Source organism: Coturnix japonica, chromosome 1 (genome assembly GCF_001577835.2).
Source record: "Coturnix japonica isolate 7356 chromosome 1, Coturnix japonica 2.1, whole genome shotgun sequence".
In the NCBI taxonomy this organism is placed as follows: domain Eukaryota; kingdom Metazoa; phylum Chordata; class Aves; order Galliformes; family Phasianidae; genus Coturnix; species Coturnix japonica.
The window spans coordinates 94,092,657-94,106,667 of record NC_029516.1 but is presented as its reverse complement, the minus strand read 5'-3'; the positions used below and the strand labels follow the sequence as shown (position 1 = coordinate 94,106,667).

Sequence of the window (14,011 nt, the reverse complement as noted above, 5' to 3'; positions counted from 1 at the left end):
TTGCTAATTGCCCATGGAGAGGATAGAAAAATATTTTGTTTCCTGCAAAATAGGTTTCTCCCTGGATGGGGCTTCATCGGCTTTGTGCCTGCTTGGGCCAGGTGGACAGGTTGGATGGGGCCCTGGGCACCCTGAGCTGGTGGGGGGCAGCCCTGCCCATGGCAGGGGTTGGGGCTGGGTGGGCTTTGAGCTCCCTTCCGCCCAAACCATTCTGTGATTCTATGACAGGGCAGCCTCTACAGGTCTTCCCTTGTCCAGAGTGTCTATGTGCTTCCAAACATCTTGCTACAATGTGGGGTCTGGCCATGCTCAGCCATGGTTGTGGTGGAGTTGCAAACAGCCATGACTGTGTTTCTGTCAGCACTTGAGATCTCTAGCTCCATGTTTTAGTTGCACTCACTTCTTTAGGTGTGTGAGAAGAGCACTCTCTGTAACCAGAAATCCCTTTTTGCAGTTGCAATATTTCTTGCAGTGCCTTGCACAACAGTTTCCCTCCATTCCCTTGGGGGTATGACCTTAAAGCACAAAGCTGTGCTGTGAGCTGGGCTGCCTGCAGCTCACTCAGCTCCCCACGCATGGACACCCAGCTAAGCTTCCGCTCGCAGCGACAGATTAAGGGAATAATGAGGATACGCTTTGCTCTAGGCATAATTTCTGCCCTGTTTTTGTTTTGTTTTTGTTTTTCTTCCCCGTTTCCTTTTGTTTTATTTCTTTAGACAGCCTATGCTGCTGCCTAATTGGATTACTAGGTCGTTACCTACTGGCCACGGACCGTGCAGAATCGGGACCGGTCCCAGAGGCTTAGTGCTTTGGGGAGCTGCTGGAGGCTGGCAGCCTGCTGAGCTGACATGCTCCCATGGGACCTCAGCAGAAAAAATGGCATTTCCCACAGAACTGCATAATGGCCGCGCAGAGGAGCTGATCTGTGCCTCTGCTTCACCTGGCTCCTTAGCTCTGGGAGAGGTGGGGGGAAAGGCTTTGTTTCCAGCTAGGGCTGGCTGTCGTCTGGAAAATACATCTAAATGTGAAGCCTTGAGTGCAGTTCAGGTGTTTGCGTATGGGAGATGAACAGCTCTTACTTAAAAAGTGCTTTGTATCTTAAACAAAACACCTCCTTGCAGTTTCCATGGTAAGCTCTCCTTCAGGATTGAATAACAGTCATAAATGGTTACATAAAACACAAGCGGAACGCCACACCGAAGCTGGAGGCTGCACGTGTCAGCTCTGTGTTTGCTCTTCCTACAGGGGAGAGCGCTGGCATCTCACGGCAAGCTAATTGGAGCTTCAGCTGCGTGCCTCCGGTTGTCCACGAGCTTCTTTCTGCCCGTCCTAAGTAAGGAGAAGCAGCAGGAGGAACAGCCAGGGCCAGATGGGACTGCATGGAGGGAGAATCGGAGACTCTGCCTGCAAGGTGCCCCGGTGCAGGTGGTGATGCTGAACTCTCTGGAGCTGCCGTGTTCACCTAGAACTTGTTAGACCCTTGCCAAGGTGAGTACAATTGCAGGTTGTCTACATACTGGCAGGCTGGACCGGAGGTGTGAGCATTGTGATGGGTGTCACTGTGGCATCTTTTTGTAGTCTGGTCCCATGCCTTGGGCTAACAGTGAGCTTACCCTCAGATGGAAGATTTAGGGTTTTTCCCATGGCTGTCACCAACCCTTGTGGTGCCTGTGATCTGATAAAGTGGTCCCCGCTTCACTGTCGCTGCCATTGTGCCAAGGTCTTGGTGAGGATGGGATGTATGCAAGAGGTTTGTAGGCTTGGGGTCAATGCATAAGCCCCTACCCTTACTCTGCAAGGAAAGGAAGAGTAGGGAAGGCAGGGGAGGAGCACAGACAGCATTATTACTGTCCATCACCAGCCTCCTACTGCTCTCCTGGCCCAGCAGAGGCTGTTGTGGTGTGGAGGGGGCTTCAAGGCTGGCCGAGGGCTCTAGGGGGTATCACCATGCCATCTCCCAGCTTGGAAGTGTGGCAGCCTCACTTGTTTCTGGTGCCATACAGAGGATGGTGTGCGACTTCCCAAGGATGCTCCTGGCCCCGGACATATCCTAAATAAGAGGGAGTGTGCTTTCTCTCTTTTATGCTTTTCCCTGGGGCTTTTGTTAACCGTGAAGCTGTTAATGCAAAATGAAGGCATGGAAATTTCATATTGTAGCAGTTAATCTGCCCTCCCTAATATTTTCCAGTTGTAAATTGCCAGTGCTAACAGGTACGTGCTGTTGCAACCGAGCAGCTGATCCTGCCAGGAGGCAGTGGCTGTTGTGTTTGGTTGTTACCGCCTCCTGGGAAGCTGTAACACTCCCTGCCCAAGCACAGCACTGTGATTAGTTTAACAGGGAGTTTCCAATTATTAGTTAGATGTATTTTTGCTAGATTTATTTTATGAGAAAAGGTGTTACATGGTCACAGGACAGCCATTGCAAAGTTCCAGGCTTTGGCTGGCTCCCTACAACACGTGAGAGTTGCTGTTCCCATCTGCCCCCCGTTTGCTGGCTGTAGCCATCGGGAGCGTTTGGATTAAAATGTTTTGGGGCGGGAGAATAAAGGAGAAGCTAAGCGCATTTCCTACCCTAGATTTTAGGAGTCACTTAAGGGAGTACGCGCGGATGAGCAAGGGCAGGGGCGAATTGCAAACTGCACTTACTGCACTCGTCTGGGGATTTTAACCCCGTAGTTTGTGCTGTGAAAGCTGTGCTTTTCTTAAGAAAGAGCAATAAAAGCCAACAAGCTTAAAGACCCTGATTAATTTAGAAACTGCAGCGGGGGAGGTGAGCTGGAGGCAGAAGCGCCGTGACTCTGGCTGACCTCTCCATCAACTCCTCCAAACAGCGGGAGCTGCCTGAGCCGTGGTGGGACCGCAGTGTCCCCAGGATGCTGCGGCTCTGCACTGTGCTGCTGCGGTGCTTCTGAAGGAGCAGTGCCAGGATCCGTCCTGAAAACGCCAAGCAGTGCTTTTGTGCAACTTGAAGAAGTTGGCTGGCTGCTGTACGCGCTCTCTGACGCGGCTCGGTGGCTGTTATGAAGGATTTAATTATCCTGATGACCCACAGTAACAGAAGGAACAGGCCTGTTCATGCCGGGCCACTGTAGTGTGTGTGGTTATTCCATTTCCCTCTTTCCTTTTCCTCTCTCCTCTCCAGCTACAAAGTGAAAGATGATGCTGGTGTTCCTCTTTCCCAGGCTGGTGCGTACGATGGTTCCTATGATCTTTGTTTATACAGATCTAGGGTAGATTAAAGCTCCTTTTAACATTGTGGTGCTTGTCAGGAGGCTGGGTAAGCCTTTGGATGCATCTCACTGCAAACACTTCAGACCTCCTGGTAGCTTCCATCCTCCTTCCCTAATCGCACGTTTGTGCAGCTGTTTGTTTTGTACAGCCTCACGAACCCCTGCTCTAGGAGAATTTTAACCATTTGCATGCTCTGTTAAAGTTACAGCTTCTAACATTATGTAGACGGAACAAGACTTTATTAACCTACTCCGTGTGCACAGTACACTTTAGGGGGTTTGAGTGGCATTTTTGGATTGCTGCAGAAACTGCAGAGTGCCTTACTTTTGTGCTTTGCCTCCACACGCTACAGGGAACTGCTGGAGTTTGCACAGCAGAATGCACTGTGTATATGTGGAATTACCAGTTGTATGTGATTGGTGAGGAAAATCCCACATACAAAGCAGTCCCATTTGAGGGGATCATGGGGAGGTGGCTGGAAGAGCACAAAACCTTGTGAGCGTTGCTGTGGCTGATAAGGATTTGAAGGCAGCTACAGTTGGAGCCCTGAAGAGTTGGGCTGGTTCCTTATCTTTATGTACCATGGCACTCCATCAAGTGAGAGTTAATTTTCCATTTCCTGAGTGAAGGAACAAAAGGAGGACTGCTGTTAGAGCCCTGGGCTGCTGTGAAGCTCTGCACATTCAGCAGAAATGGAGAGGCCTTGCTTTCTGGTTTACTGTGCTGTCCCCAGCCATTCCTGCCTCCGTGTCTGGGCTTCAGCCTCGGTGGCTGCTTTGTGCTCAGCATCCTCCTGAGTGGGGGCACGGAGTGCAGCAGTCATGTCCAACTCTGGTACCTTAATGAGTTTCATTTAGCAACACTTAAATCTCTCATCACTTTAAACTTTTTTTTATTTCAGGAATCGAAATGGAGGAGAAGACGATGATAATTTAGATTTAATGTCACGTTTTACTGGGAGTGTTATTTGTTACCGGTGAAGTGCACTTAAGTTCTGAATAAATCCTAGTAGGCACTTTTCATTTGACTGTATGGCCTAAGTAAGATTATTATATAAGCCTCTTCTCAACAGTTTTAAAGCCTAATTAAATATTCTCTCTTCTCAGTTGTAAAGGAGATATTATTTTAATTACAGAAGCTTTCTTCTGGCATGCAAAGCACTCTTCTACCGAGCAGAGTTTGGCAATTTCCTAGATTTGATATGCACGATTTTGTGTAATCTCAGTTGAGTTCAGCAGAAAGCTGACCAGAAGATACGGCACTCAAGTATAAATTATACAGTCTTTTCCTGTTTGTGTCATCCAGAGCTGGTGTGTCTTAACATTAGCGTGCGAGTTTCCATTCTTCATTGTTAGTGAAGAAAATGGAAAGTAATTTTATGACTGCCTCCCCTCTTTGTCCTCACTTTACCATCTTTGCCATCTGTTAACCTTCAAAAGATATTCCTGTGGCCGAAAGCTTACAATTGGAATAGAAAAACTGCCATCGTCTTTTATAACGTATGTAAAACTATCCAGATGTGTAACAGGTTGATGTGAACTGGGGCTCCGGTGACTTTGAAAGTGAGACGACGACCAGGCATGCAGCTCCCAGAAAACCAATCAGGGGTTATTTGTGGTTTTTTAAACATCTGGAATTATTTCCAGATTTTGCAGGAGACTTAATGCACAGTTGAGGGCGAATTGCTTCATTTCTGTCTGTCTCATTTAGTCCCTCGTGTAGAAGACAAATAAAACTGATGGGAGATGGTTGTACGAACAAATGTTTATTGTTCAGCAGTGGTATGGTCTGCATAAGGTACTGCTTAGGTGTAGTTAATCCTGCCTTGCGGCAGCAGGATGCCTTGTACAACCTTCTGAAACTTCTTTAAAGCGTGTGATCTGGGCTCCGTTGGCTCAGAGCAACCAGGCGTGTTTCATGTAGGAGTTTGGCTGATGGAAGCCCTAACCATGGTTCTGTATAGCTCGGAATTTCAATGGCTTCTCACATTACCCCAGTTAGTCATTCCTTGTCTTAATTTTTCCTCCTCTCCTGAATTGCAAACCAGATTCTTCTTGGTGGATGGTGTGTATCATTACTAGAATTTGCCCTGGCAACCAGATGGGTTTCCAAAAATAACTCACCCATTGTTGCAGAGCATCTCTGAACCTTGGGATGTTATACTGCAGTCTCTCTTAGTGGCTTAAGGCTGTTGTTTTGTTTCTAATGACTGAACAAAAATAAACCGTACCGTGAGTAGACTTGACTTTGTGTGCAGAGTAATGCTATTTGAGACACGAGAGAAATGCCTGCAATGTTTACACGCTGAGGAAAAACGCCTTTGAAGCCAAAATATTTCTTCTGCGTATTCACGTGTATGATTTTGTTTACAACTCGTTATCTGAACAGTCATCTGCTCAGTGAGCACCTGGTCTTGAGAGAGGCCTAGTGCCTGGGTGAGTGGTGCCATGTTTGAAGTTATCTGTGTAAGGAGCTGCTCTTGGGCCTTTAGCCCAACTACCTGGAGCTACCTGCAGGAGTGGGATGGCCAGGCAATGAGGTCTTTCCTTGCTCAGAATGGGGATATCAGAAGTTTTTGCTGCTGTTACTTGTTGGTTTTTTTTTTTGTGTGTGTGCGCGTGCTAGTCTGGGAAATAAATCTAAGGTACTTTTGGACTGTGGGCATTTTCTAGTTTCAGAGTGGTACAAATCCAATATCTGGGATATCTCATGCCTAGTGCTGCAGGAGGATGAGGATGTACAGAGATGTGTTCAGTTGCTGATGGTCTCATTGTGGCAATGCTGCTGGCTGTGATTATCTTGTCATTGCTTTTGGAGAGCGTTCCGCAGCCTGACATCTTGTTATACTCCCTTTCCTGCTTATCAGCAGAAGCTCTTGGTATCTTTTTCTCTAGCTATCTCCTCAATATCCTTTACACTTCGTATATTTTTAAAACCCTCTCCCTCATCTGTTTTTCCTTTTAATCTCAATGCAAACTCAAAATGAGGTATCCTGGATAACTTGGCATCAGCCCTATGTTTTATGCATCTATTTTAATTGCAGCTAGATTGAAAACCTAAATTCTTTCTTGTAAAACATGAAGATACCAAAAACTTCACCGTGTTTGGGTTAAAAACTGAATTTTGACAGAAGGGAAGAGGTGAGGAGCATTTCCTCAGCAGTGGTGGAGGCTTGGCTGGGAGGTGGGAACCTGGTTGGGTTGCTGCTCAGCCTTCCCAGGACAAGGCCCTGATCCCCACAGGTCTGCAGGCACTGGATCGGTGGGGTCTCTTGGGAGGAAGCTTTTATAGACTCTGCCAAGGAGGAAGCTAGTTCTCTGGACACTTTGCTTCAAGGCTTCCTTGGCTTTCTCTAATATGAACTGTGAACGTGAATTTCATGGTGTAAAAGGATGTCAATGGGGGACTGCACCAAAGGCTTGGGCCAAAAGCAGGTTGAAGTCTATGAAAAATTCCTAACTGTTGTTGGTGGAATCCATTTAGTGTCCAGAATGGTTTTATGTTGACTATCTTCTATATTATACAAAGACTGTTGAGTTTAATGCTTACCTTTCCCTTAAGTGAGATTGGGGTGGGTCAGAGCAGTGTTTGCTGGTAGTTGCTAAGGGAGGAAGACATAGATGTAGTACTCAAGGATTTTGCTTCTGATGTGATCAAGCTCTACCATGCAAGGTTTCCTTACTCCTGCCTTTGCAAAACTGAAGTGTTTCTTAAATACTATATGCTTGTTTGTCTAGGTTTATTCCTTTGTAATTCAGAAGTGAGTTAAAACAGTGGTAGGTAACTCACTATAAATATGTGATGACATGCAAGATGTAGGTTCTCGAGGGCCAGAAGTTACATAGATTGTTAGTATGGAAAATGGAGAACTGCTAGGATTAAAGTGAGACGTCAGACATTGATTTGCTTGTGTGGATGTGGGAGAGAAGGGACAATCAGATGTAATATTTTCTCTGAGTTTCAAAGAGAGAGCCTTTCATTATCTGCATTCTCTGGAGTTTTATGCTATATTATATATATGCTATATTCCTCAGCATATTTTTGCCATATGTGTTTAGTTTCCAGAAGTTTATATACATTATCTGCTTTTCGTTCCAAACAATGTAACATTTATTACTAGTTTCATGAGTTGTTGTTTCAGGGGGGGAAAAAAAAAAGTCTGCTTAGATCTGCCTGTAACTTTGATTTCTGTTCTGGCACTGTACCACGTGCAATATATACCATCTGCACCAAGGAGGATGATAAAAAATATGCCTATCAACCAAATCGTTTGTATTATTGTCTCAGTCTCATTCACGGCAATGCACGTGGTTTTGAGGAGGGTCACCAATAGTTTGCTGCTGGTGAGCAAGATGGCTTTTAACTGCTAACCCATCGCCGTACAGTAGCAAGGGATGATCTTAGAGGTCTTTCCAACCTTTGTGATTCTATGATTCATTCCCAAGGCAGGGGGCAGTGCACCAAAAGTGCAGTGGCAAGGAAGTCTTAAGGGGGATCACACAAGGAAGCTTCTTGATAGCAAATTATTTTGCTTACTGTTCATGTCCTTTGCAACCTTAACGAAGAATGGATTAAAAGACTGGACATAATTATAATTACATGGAGGAATCAGTGCGGTGCTGTAACATTGTTTTCTCTGCTCACCGTCTCCTTCTTGAATTACTTATGCTTGATTGTTACAATTGATTGCGATTGTGAGAGCTAATTTTAGTGCATATATTTTGTAATGGAAGCCTGCCAACTAACTGTTTGTGTAGTGGAAGGCAACAACGATGCAGAATTTGATACAGGGTATATTTCTCTCTTCCTCGAACCAAATGTTGGCAACCGTTTCATGGGCTTATTCACATATATATACATGCATATATATAACACGTGTGTATATATATACAAATACATGTATGGACAGTATATATAGCCAAGGAAGTAGAAAATGTGGCCAACTCCCTGCGAAAAGCAGAAGAGCAACTTAGATAACTGTGATGAGTTTTAGGAACCAGCTGAATTTAATGCTGTTGAGAAAGCGATCATTTCCTTAGATACAGAACAAATACTAAAAGCAGTTGAGTTTGATCTTAAACTTTACATGATGGAAAAGAGGACAAATAACATTCCAACCTTAAGAAAAAAATCCAATATGTTTAGTTGATGAAATTGAAGATAAGCATATGGGTATATAAGTCTGGGCCCTTAGAAAATGTCATGGCAGTTTTCCTAGCAGCCTGGTCCAATTTCCAAGAAGTTCATTGTCAGAACTTGCAGGAGGAGGAGATTTTAGTTGCCACAGAATAAGCAGCAAAAGGTTTATTCTTAAGTGAATTCTAACTTAAGGATGAATTAACTTTCCATGTCCTGTTTTCATATATCCTAGATTCAAGATACATTAATTAACAAGACTGTTTTCCAGGGCCTTTTCTCTTCTTTCACATGCCAAAGAGAAGGAAGACATTTTTAGTGGTTAACAGGATGTGAAGAGCGCAGGTGGGTTGGTGGGGCTTTTAGGGCTTTTAGGGATGATTCTTCTATGGATTGAAAAGCTTAACTTAAAAAAGAAAGGTCATCTGGCAGATGAGTTTTGGTTACTCAAATTATTATGTGAGCTCATTGGTAAGGTAAGGTACACAAGCTAACTGTAACTCATGTCGTCTTTATCCCACAGGTTTTGGTGTCTCATTCTGTCATTCTAGTTATGATTGTTTAAAAACAAGTTACAATTTGAAGCTCGTATTGTACAAACATTGATCTTGGTCATCCTCTTGGAGTTATTCACAGATGTTAAGCCTTGGCAAAGTCATGGCCAAGTGTGACGGGTGGAGGATCTATGTTCTTGAATCAACTCTTTCTTTTGTCTTCGTTTTGGGGATTTTTAGTTCAACTCGGTGCCATATGGGGTTTACTTAAGGAGATAGTGTGTCTCTGTAAAAGCGTCTTTAAAAGGGATAGAACAGTTTAAATATGTTCCAGAGAATTAATTAAAATGTCTTTCAATTGAAAGGAAACGAGACCTTTTTTTTTTCTCCTCCAAAATAAAGCTCCAGCCCTGTGAAGCACTTTGCATCCATTACAAAAGGAACTTCAGTACATGTTTCTAAAATGGGGAATGAGCAAACTGCATCTGCTAGGTGTGGGAGTGACATTTCAAAATCCCACTGACAGTTGAATTATCAAACTAAACATCATCTTGCCTGTCCTGGTGCTAAGTGAGTAACTCCCCGCTTTCCAGAAGTGAAACTGTCCCCTCCGAGGGGTGAAATTGACCCAAGGAAAGTGCTGGTAGAAACCCTCTGGTAGGACAGAGTCCTTCGTTCTCTACCTCAGTACATTTTCATTTCTGATGGAAACTTTAGAGCTCCTTAGCATCATAACAACATGAGGCAGGGCTCCTGTTTAGTTAGGCGTATTTGGGAAAGCCACCTTTGTCTGCCCTGAAATAAAGGTGGCCATATGCCTGTCTACAGTTCATCCCATCCAGTGTTGGGCAGCTCCTGCCTCTTTCCTTGTGGCTATCAGAAACACCTCGTTTAGGTGATGTATGTACAGGGTTATCCCTGCTTGTCTTATCAGAAATGGCTGAAGAAAGGGAAAAGTATGGCATTTCTTGAACCACGGGGGCTTTCGCTGTAGTTTTATACTTCAAAGTTTCTTCGAATGATAAAATAATAGGAGTCAGTGATGCTATAGTGAAGTTCCTCAGTCATAGTTACCTACTTACTTACATCACAGTTTTCACTGTTGAACCACTTGGTGCATCACAGAGGCAGACCTTTGATGCCGTATCTTCTAATGGGAATGGATTGTGACTTCTTTGAGAAGTGAAATGTTGCAGTTTGGTCATACCTTTGGGAGAGGTGGTACTTGGTTCTACTAAATATCAGTGGGTTTTTCCCCACCTGAGGCTTCCATGTTTCTTAACTTCACGGTGGTTAAATACCACAGCACAGTCATTAGCTGAGGATAAGCAGGGAGGATGGAGTTGGTTATGGCCAGAGTGACTGGTGGATGTGGCAGGCAGCAGCACCACACTGTGTGCTGTGCTATATGCCATCCCATATGCCATGTACTATGTGGAGCTATAGTGACAGTTGTGCCTGGGGCTGCTGGGGGCTGCAAGTTGTCAGTAGTACTCTCGTGGTTGGAAAATCTAGCTCAGCAACACAAGCTGGGATTATGCGTAGGCACCTTGTTACCTTCTCTTATTTTTGATAGGGCAACACTGCTAGTGAAATAGGGCTTGGTTAGCTGACATGGCTCACTTCAGGGTGGGTTGCTACATTTACAGGACAAGATGTGACGTTCCCCTTGGGTGCTTCAGCCAAACCTGCAGTCTGCCTCAGAGGCTTACTGGGGAAAACACAGAAGAAACTGTTCTGAGCAGCACCGTGGTGATGGTGCGTGGCATGAGGGAGTCGAGGGGATGTGTGGTCTTGATTAGAATGAATAGTGGAAGTGTACCTGTGTGACACACCTTCTGCCCTTCAGGTTTAATGCCAGTGTCAGTGTTCGGCTGCTGGAGTGATCGGTGCAGAAAAAACACCTTTGCAAAGCCGACTTGTCTCAGTCCTTCCTTTCTTCTCTGTGTATTTGTACCAGGAAGCACTTCTGTGCTGTGCAGCAGGCAGAGCACTGGCTCAAGTTGTTCAGAGGCTGTGGAATCCCCTCCTTGGAGGTCTTCAAAATCTAACTGGACATAGCCCTGGGCACCCTGCTCTGGATGTCTCTTCTGCAGCAGAGGTTAGGCCGGGTGGACTCAAAAAGAGCCCTGCTGACATCAGCTGCTCTATGATCTTGTGTTACAGTCAGTGCTTTTGAAGTATAGCTACCTCAAGGCAAATCAGAAGTATCTGCAGGTGTAACTATTACTTAGTAGTGGTAAGTAAAGGGTGGATTTCTAGGGAGAGCTGCTTGCTCCATGGGCTGTTCCTGGGCTGCAACATCAGAAGTGCTGAGAGCTGTGCATTGAGAAAGCCGGGCTGATATTCTCACGGAGATAGAGCTGTCTCGCCTGTGAATGCTGCATAACCAGGGCTTCAACTTGCTAATAGTGACTTAACTATGAGCAGTCAAGAATGTGTTGGAGGCGTAATATGAGAAGAAATGGGATGAGGTAAGAGACGAGTCTTGGGCAATGGCACAGGAGGGGATACCGCAGTAAAAAAAGGGAGGAATTCCCTAGCAGATGAGTGACAAAACAACATTAAAACAGGTTTTTGGGATTGGATGGAGGAGATGATGATTCAAGAAATGTAAACATGTATTGTGGGGGTTTGGCCTGTAGGAACACTGTGCTTGGAATAAATGGAATGGGAGTAGTTTATCTCTTTTTTTATGGAAGAGATGAATGTTTTGCTGAGGCCTGCAGATAACTGTATGGTGGCTCAGTTTGCTGACAGAAGCCATGAGATTGCATGAATACTATTGGGCACAAAAAAGCTTGGGTAGCTGGCCATGTCTGGAAGGTAAGATGGTCAGTGTGGTGTGGTGTGTCAGAGGAAGAGGTGGGAGAGAGCAGGTCAGGGTGATACCCCACTAGCAATGTGGTATGCTGGTGTAGTTTTACCCTAGCACCCTACCCCCACACTTTGAGGCAAGTCTCTGAAACACAGAATTGCTTTTTTTTCTCATCTCTGTAGATAGTTCTTCTCTTTGCTTCTCCTGTCCCTTTGCTACCTCTGCTCCTGGTATCTCCCATGTTGGACACTGTTCTCTAGGCAGGCTCCTTTCCCTTCAGCTCACGTGGCTCTCGATGCCACCACTTCTGAAGTGCCCCCAGTCCCTACAAGTGTGACAGGAGTTCTTGTGCCCTGTCTTCCTTGGGTGCAGGTTGCACGAACCCCTGGGTTGCACAAGTTGTCTTTTTGATAGAGTCTCTTAGAAACAGGACACTGGGGAAATGCCATGACCAGCTCTTTCCACTGCATGCCATAGGGGTGACTGTTAGAAACCGAGCTAGTAGTCTTGACTGTGTAGTGCAGCCTACGTGACAGTTATTTATTTATTTATTTATTCATTCCAGATTTGCAGCAAGATAGGGAGGAGCATTTGGACGTGACCTGTCTATAGCTTGAGATGATTTCTGCACTGGCAAACATGCAAAGAGATAAAGCAATGGAGAGCTCAGGGCTAAATCTCCTCCGTACAAATGCTAGGAGCATATGTAATAGGACTGTTGAATTGGAGTTACATGTTTGCAAGGATAAGTACAGTATGGTGATACAATACTGTCACAGCCATTCTAAAGCAGAAAAAAAAAGACGGGATTTACAGCGGTTGTTGGGGATTCTTGGGTTTCGCTGTAGACTTCTAGAGTAACAAAAGAATAGAAAAGGCTTTTGTGGATGAGATGAAACAGATCTCTGTGATGGCTGGAGTCGTGACTGAGGGGAATCTCAGATGGAGGAAGCAGGAATGCTCCAACCTTACTGCAGTAAGGTAGCAAAGATTATTTTTACACAAAATATACAGAGAAGTCAACTGTGTATAGATCTTCCAGCAGAACTGTGAAGGAACAGGGGCAGAGCCCTGGCAGCTGGAAGCAGCTCACTTGCTCTTGCTCCTGCTTGTGCCCACCACAGGGGAAGCTGTGAGAGGGGCCAGTGTCACTTTCTCAGGCTCTGCCAGGCAGGTGGAAAGCGAGCTTTGCAGCCTTGGGTATCGATGCACATTTTGATCCTTACAGAGTGCCCAACGCTGCTCCTAATTAGAATGACCAGCAATGTATTTTCAGAGCTCCAAACTAACATCCTCTGTGTGCGTGTAGTAATGCTGATATAATTTCTGACTCCCCAGGAAAGCACAGAGCCCTGGGGGTCACCCATGCAGACCTCACAGATCATTTCTACCTCTTGTCCCCTACACCCATGAAAATCTCCATCCACACTGATGACTGCCATGACCACTACAGTGCAGCTGTGGGGTGAGGATGTAGCGTGGCCCATTTCCAGCCTCTGCTCAGCCTTGCTTCTGCTGCTGCAGGCAGCGCTGTGTCCAGAGGGCTGCCACGAGAAGCCTGCCCGCTTTATTTTTAGTTCGGTTTAGGGGATTGCTACATTTCCTTGCTGTTTGTTGTTGCGGTTGCTAATCCTGTGGGCAGATTGATCGCTTCCTTGTATTCTTGGCTTTTATTTTGTTTACTTTATTGGTGAAAACTGTCTTTTTGTATGTGCTGTTGTTTTTTTGCCCCCACTTTTCACTCAGTGCCAGCAATGGCATGAATAAATGGGAAGATGCCACAAGTTAACTGCAGGTTACCAGAGCCTCTAACTGTGGCCTGGAGAAGCACGGCTGAAACCCAGCCCTGGGCCCTCCAGCTGTGCCAGGAGAAGGTTTCCCTGTGGGAGCAGCTCTGCCCTCAGCAGTTCCCTCCACTCTTTCTGGCTAAGTTGCTGTTTGACCGCAGCCAGTGCGTTGTTAACTAGCAGAAGACCGTTCACGTTGAATTATGAATACATAAAACAGCAGCAGGATTTAATTAGGCAGCTATTCAGAAAGCAGGTGCTTCCTTTCTGGGTTTAAGTTACCAAATTCATCAGGGCATTTCAACTTTGTGCAGTTTAAATTCCCTGCTCCTGAAGAACAAAGTCATTTTCTCAGCTTTGGAGGCTGACATCTGCTTGCAGAGATTAACCGTGTTCCTATAGCAGCTGGCACAGATTTTCTTTGTGGAGGGGATGTATGGAAGGGAGCATTAAGCCCTGGTACAAGTTGCCGCACTCAGATGGAAATTGCTCTGCAGGTTTTGAAGAAGGTGCATTTATCAGAGGGATGCCTGGTGGTGTTACAT

The 14,011-nt window shown here is 45.4% G+C and overlaps 1 protein-coding gene across 2 annotated transcripts in view; it reads left to right on the top strand.

Moving 5' to 3' along the window:
• Positions 1-14,011, top strand: part of TIAM1 (TIAM Rac1 associated GEF 1) — a 163,166-nt gene that overhangs the window by 26,283 nt on the left and 122,872 nt on the right. For both annotated transcript variants that reach the window (XM_015881158.2, XM_015881178.2), the window contains exon 2: positions 1,246-1,488. The gene's annotated coding sequence lies outside the window, so the exon portion shown is untranslated. The remainder of the gene's footprint in view (positions 1-1,245; positions 1,489-14,011) is intronic.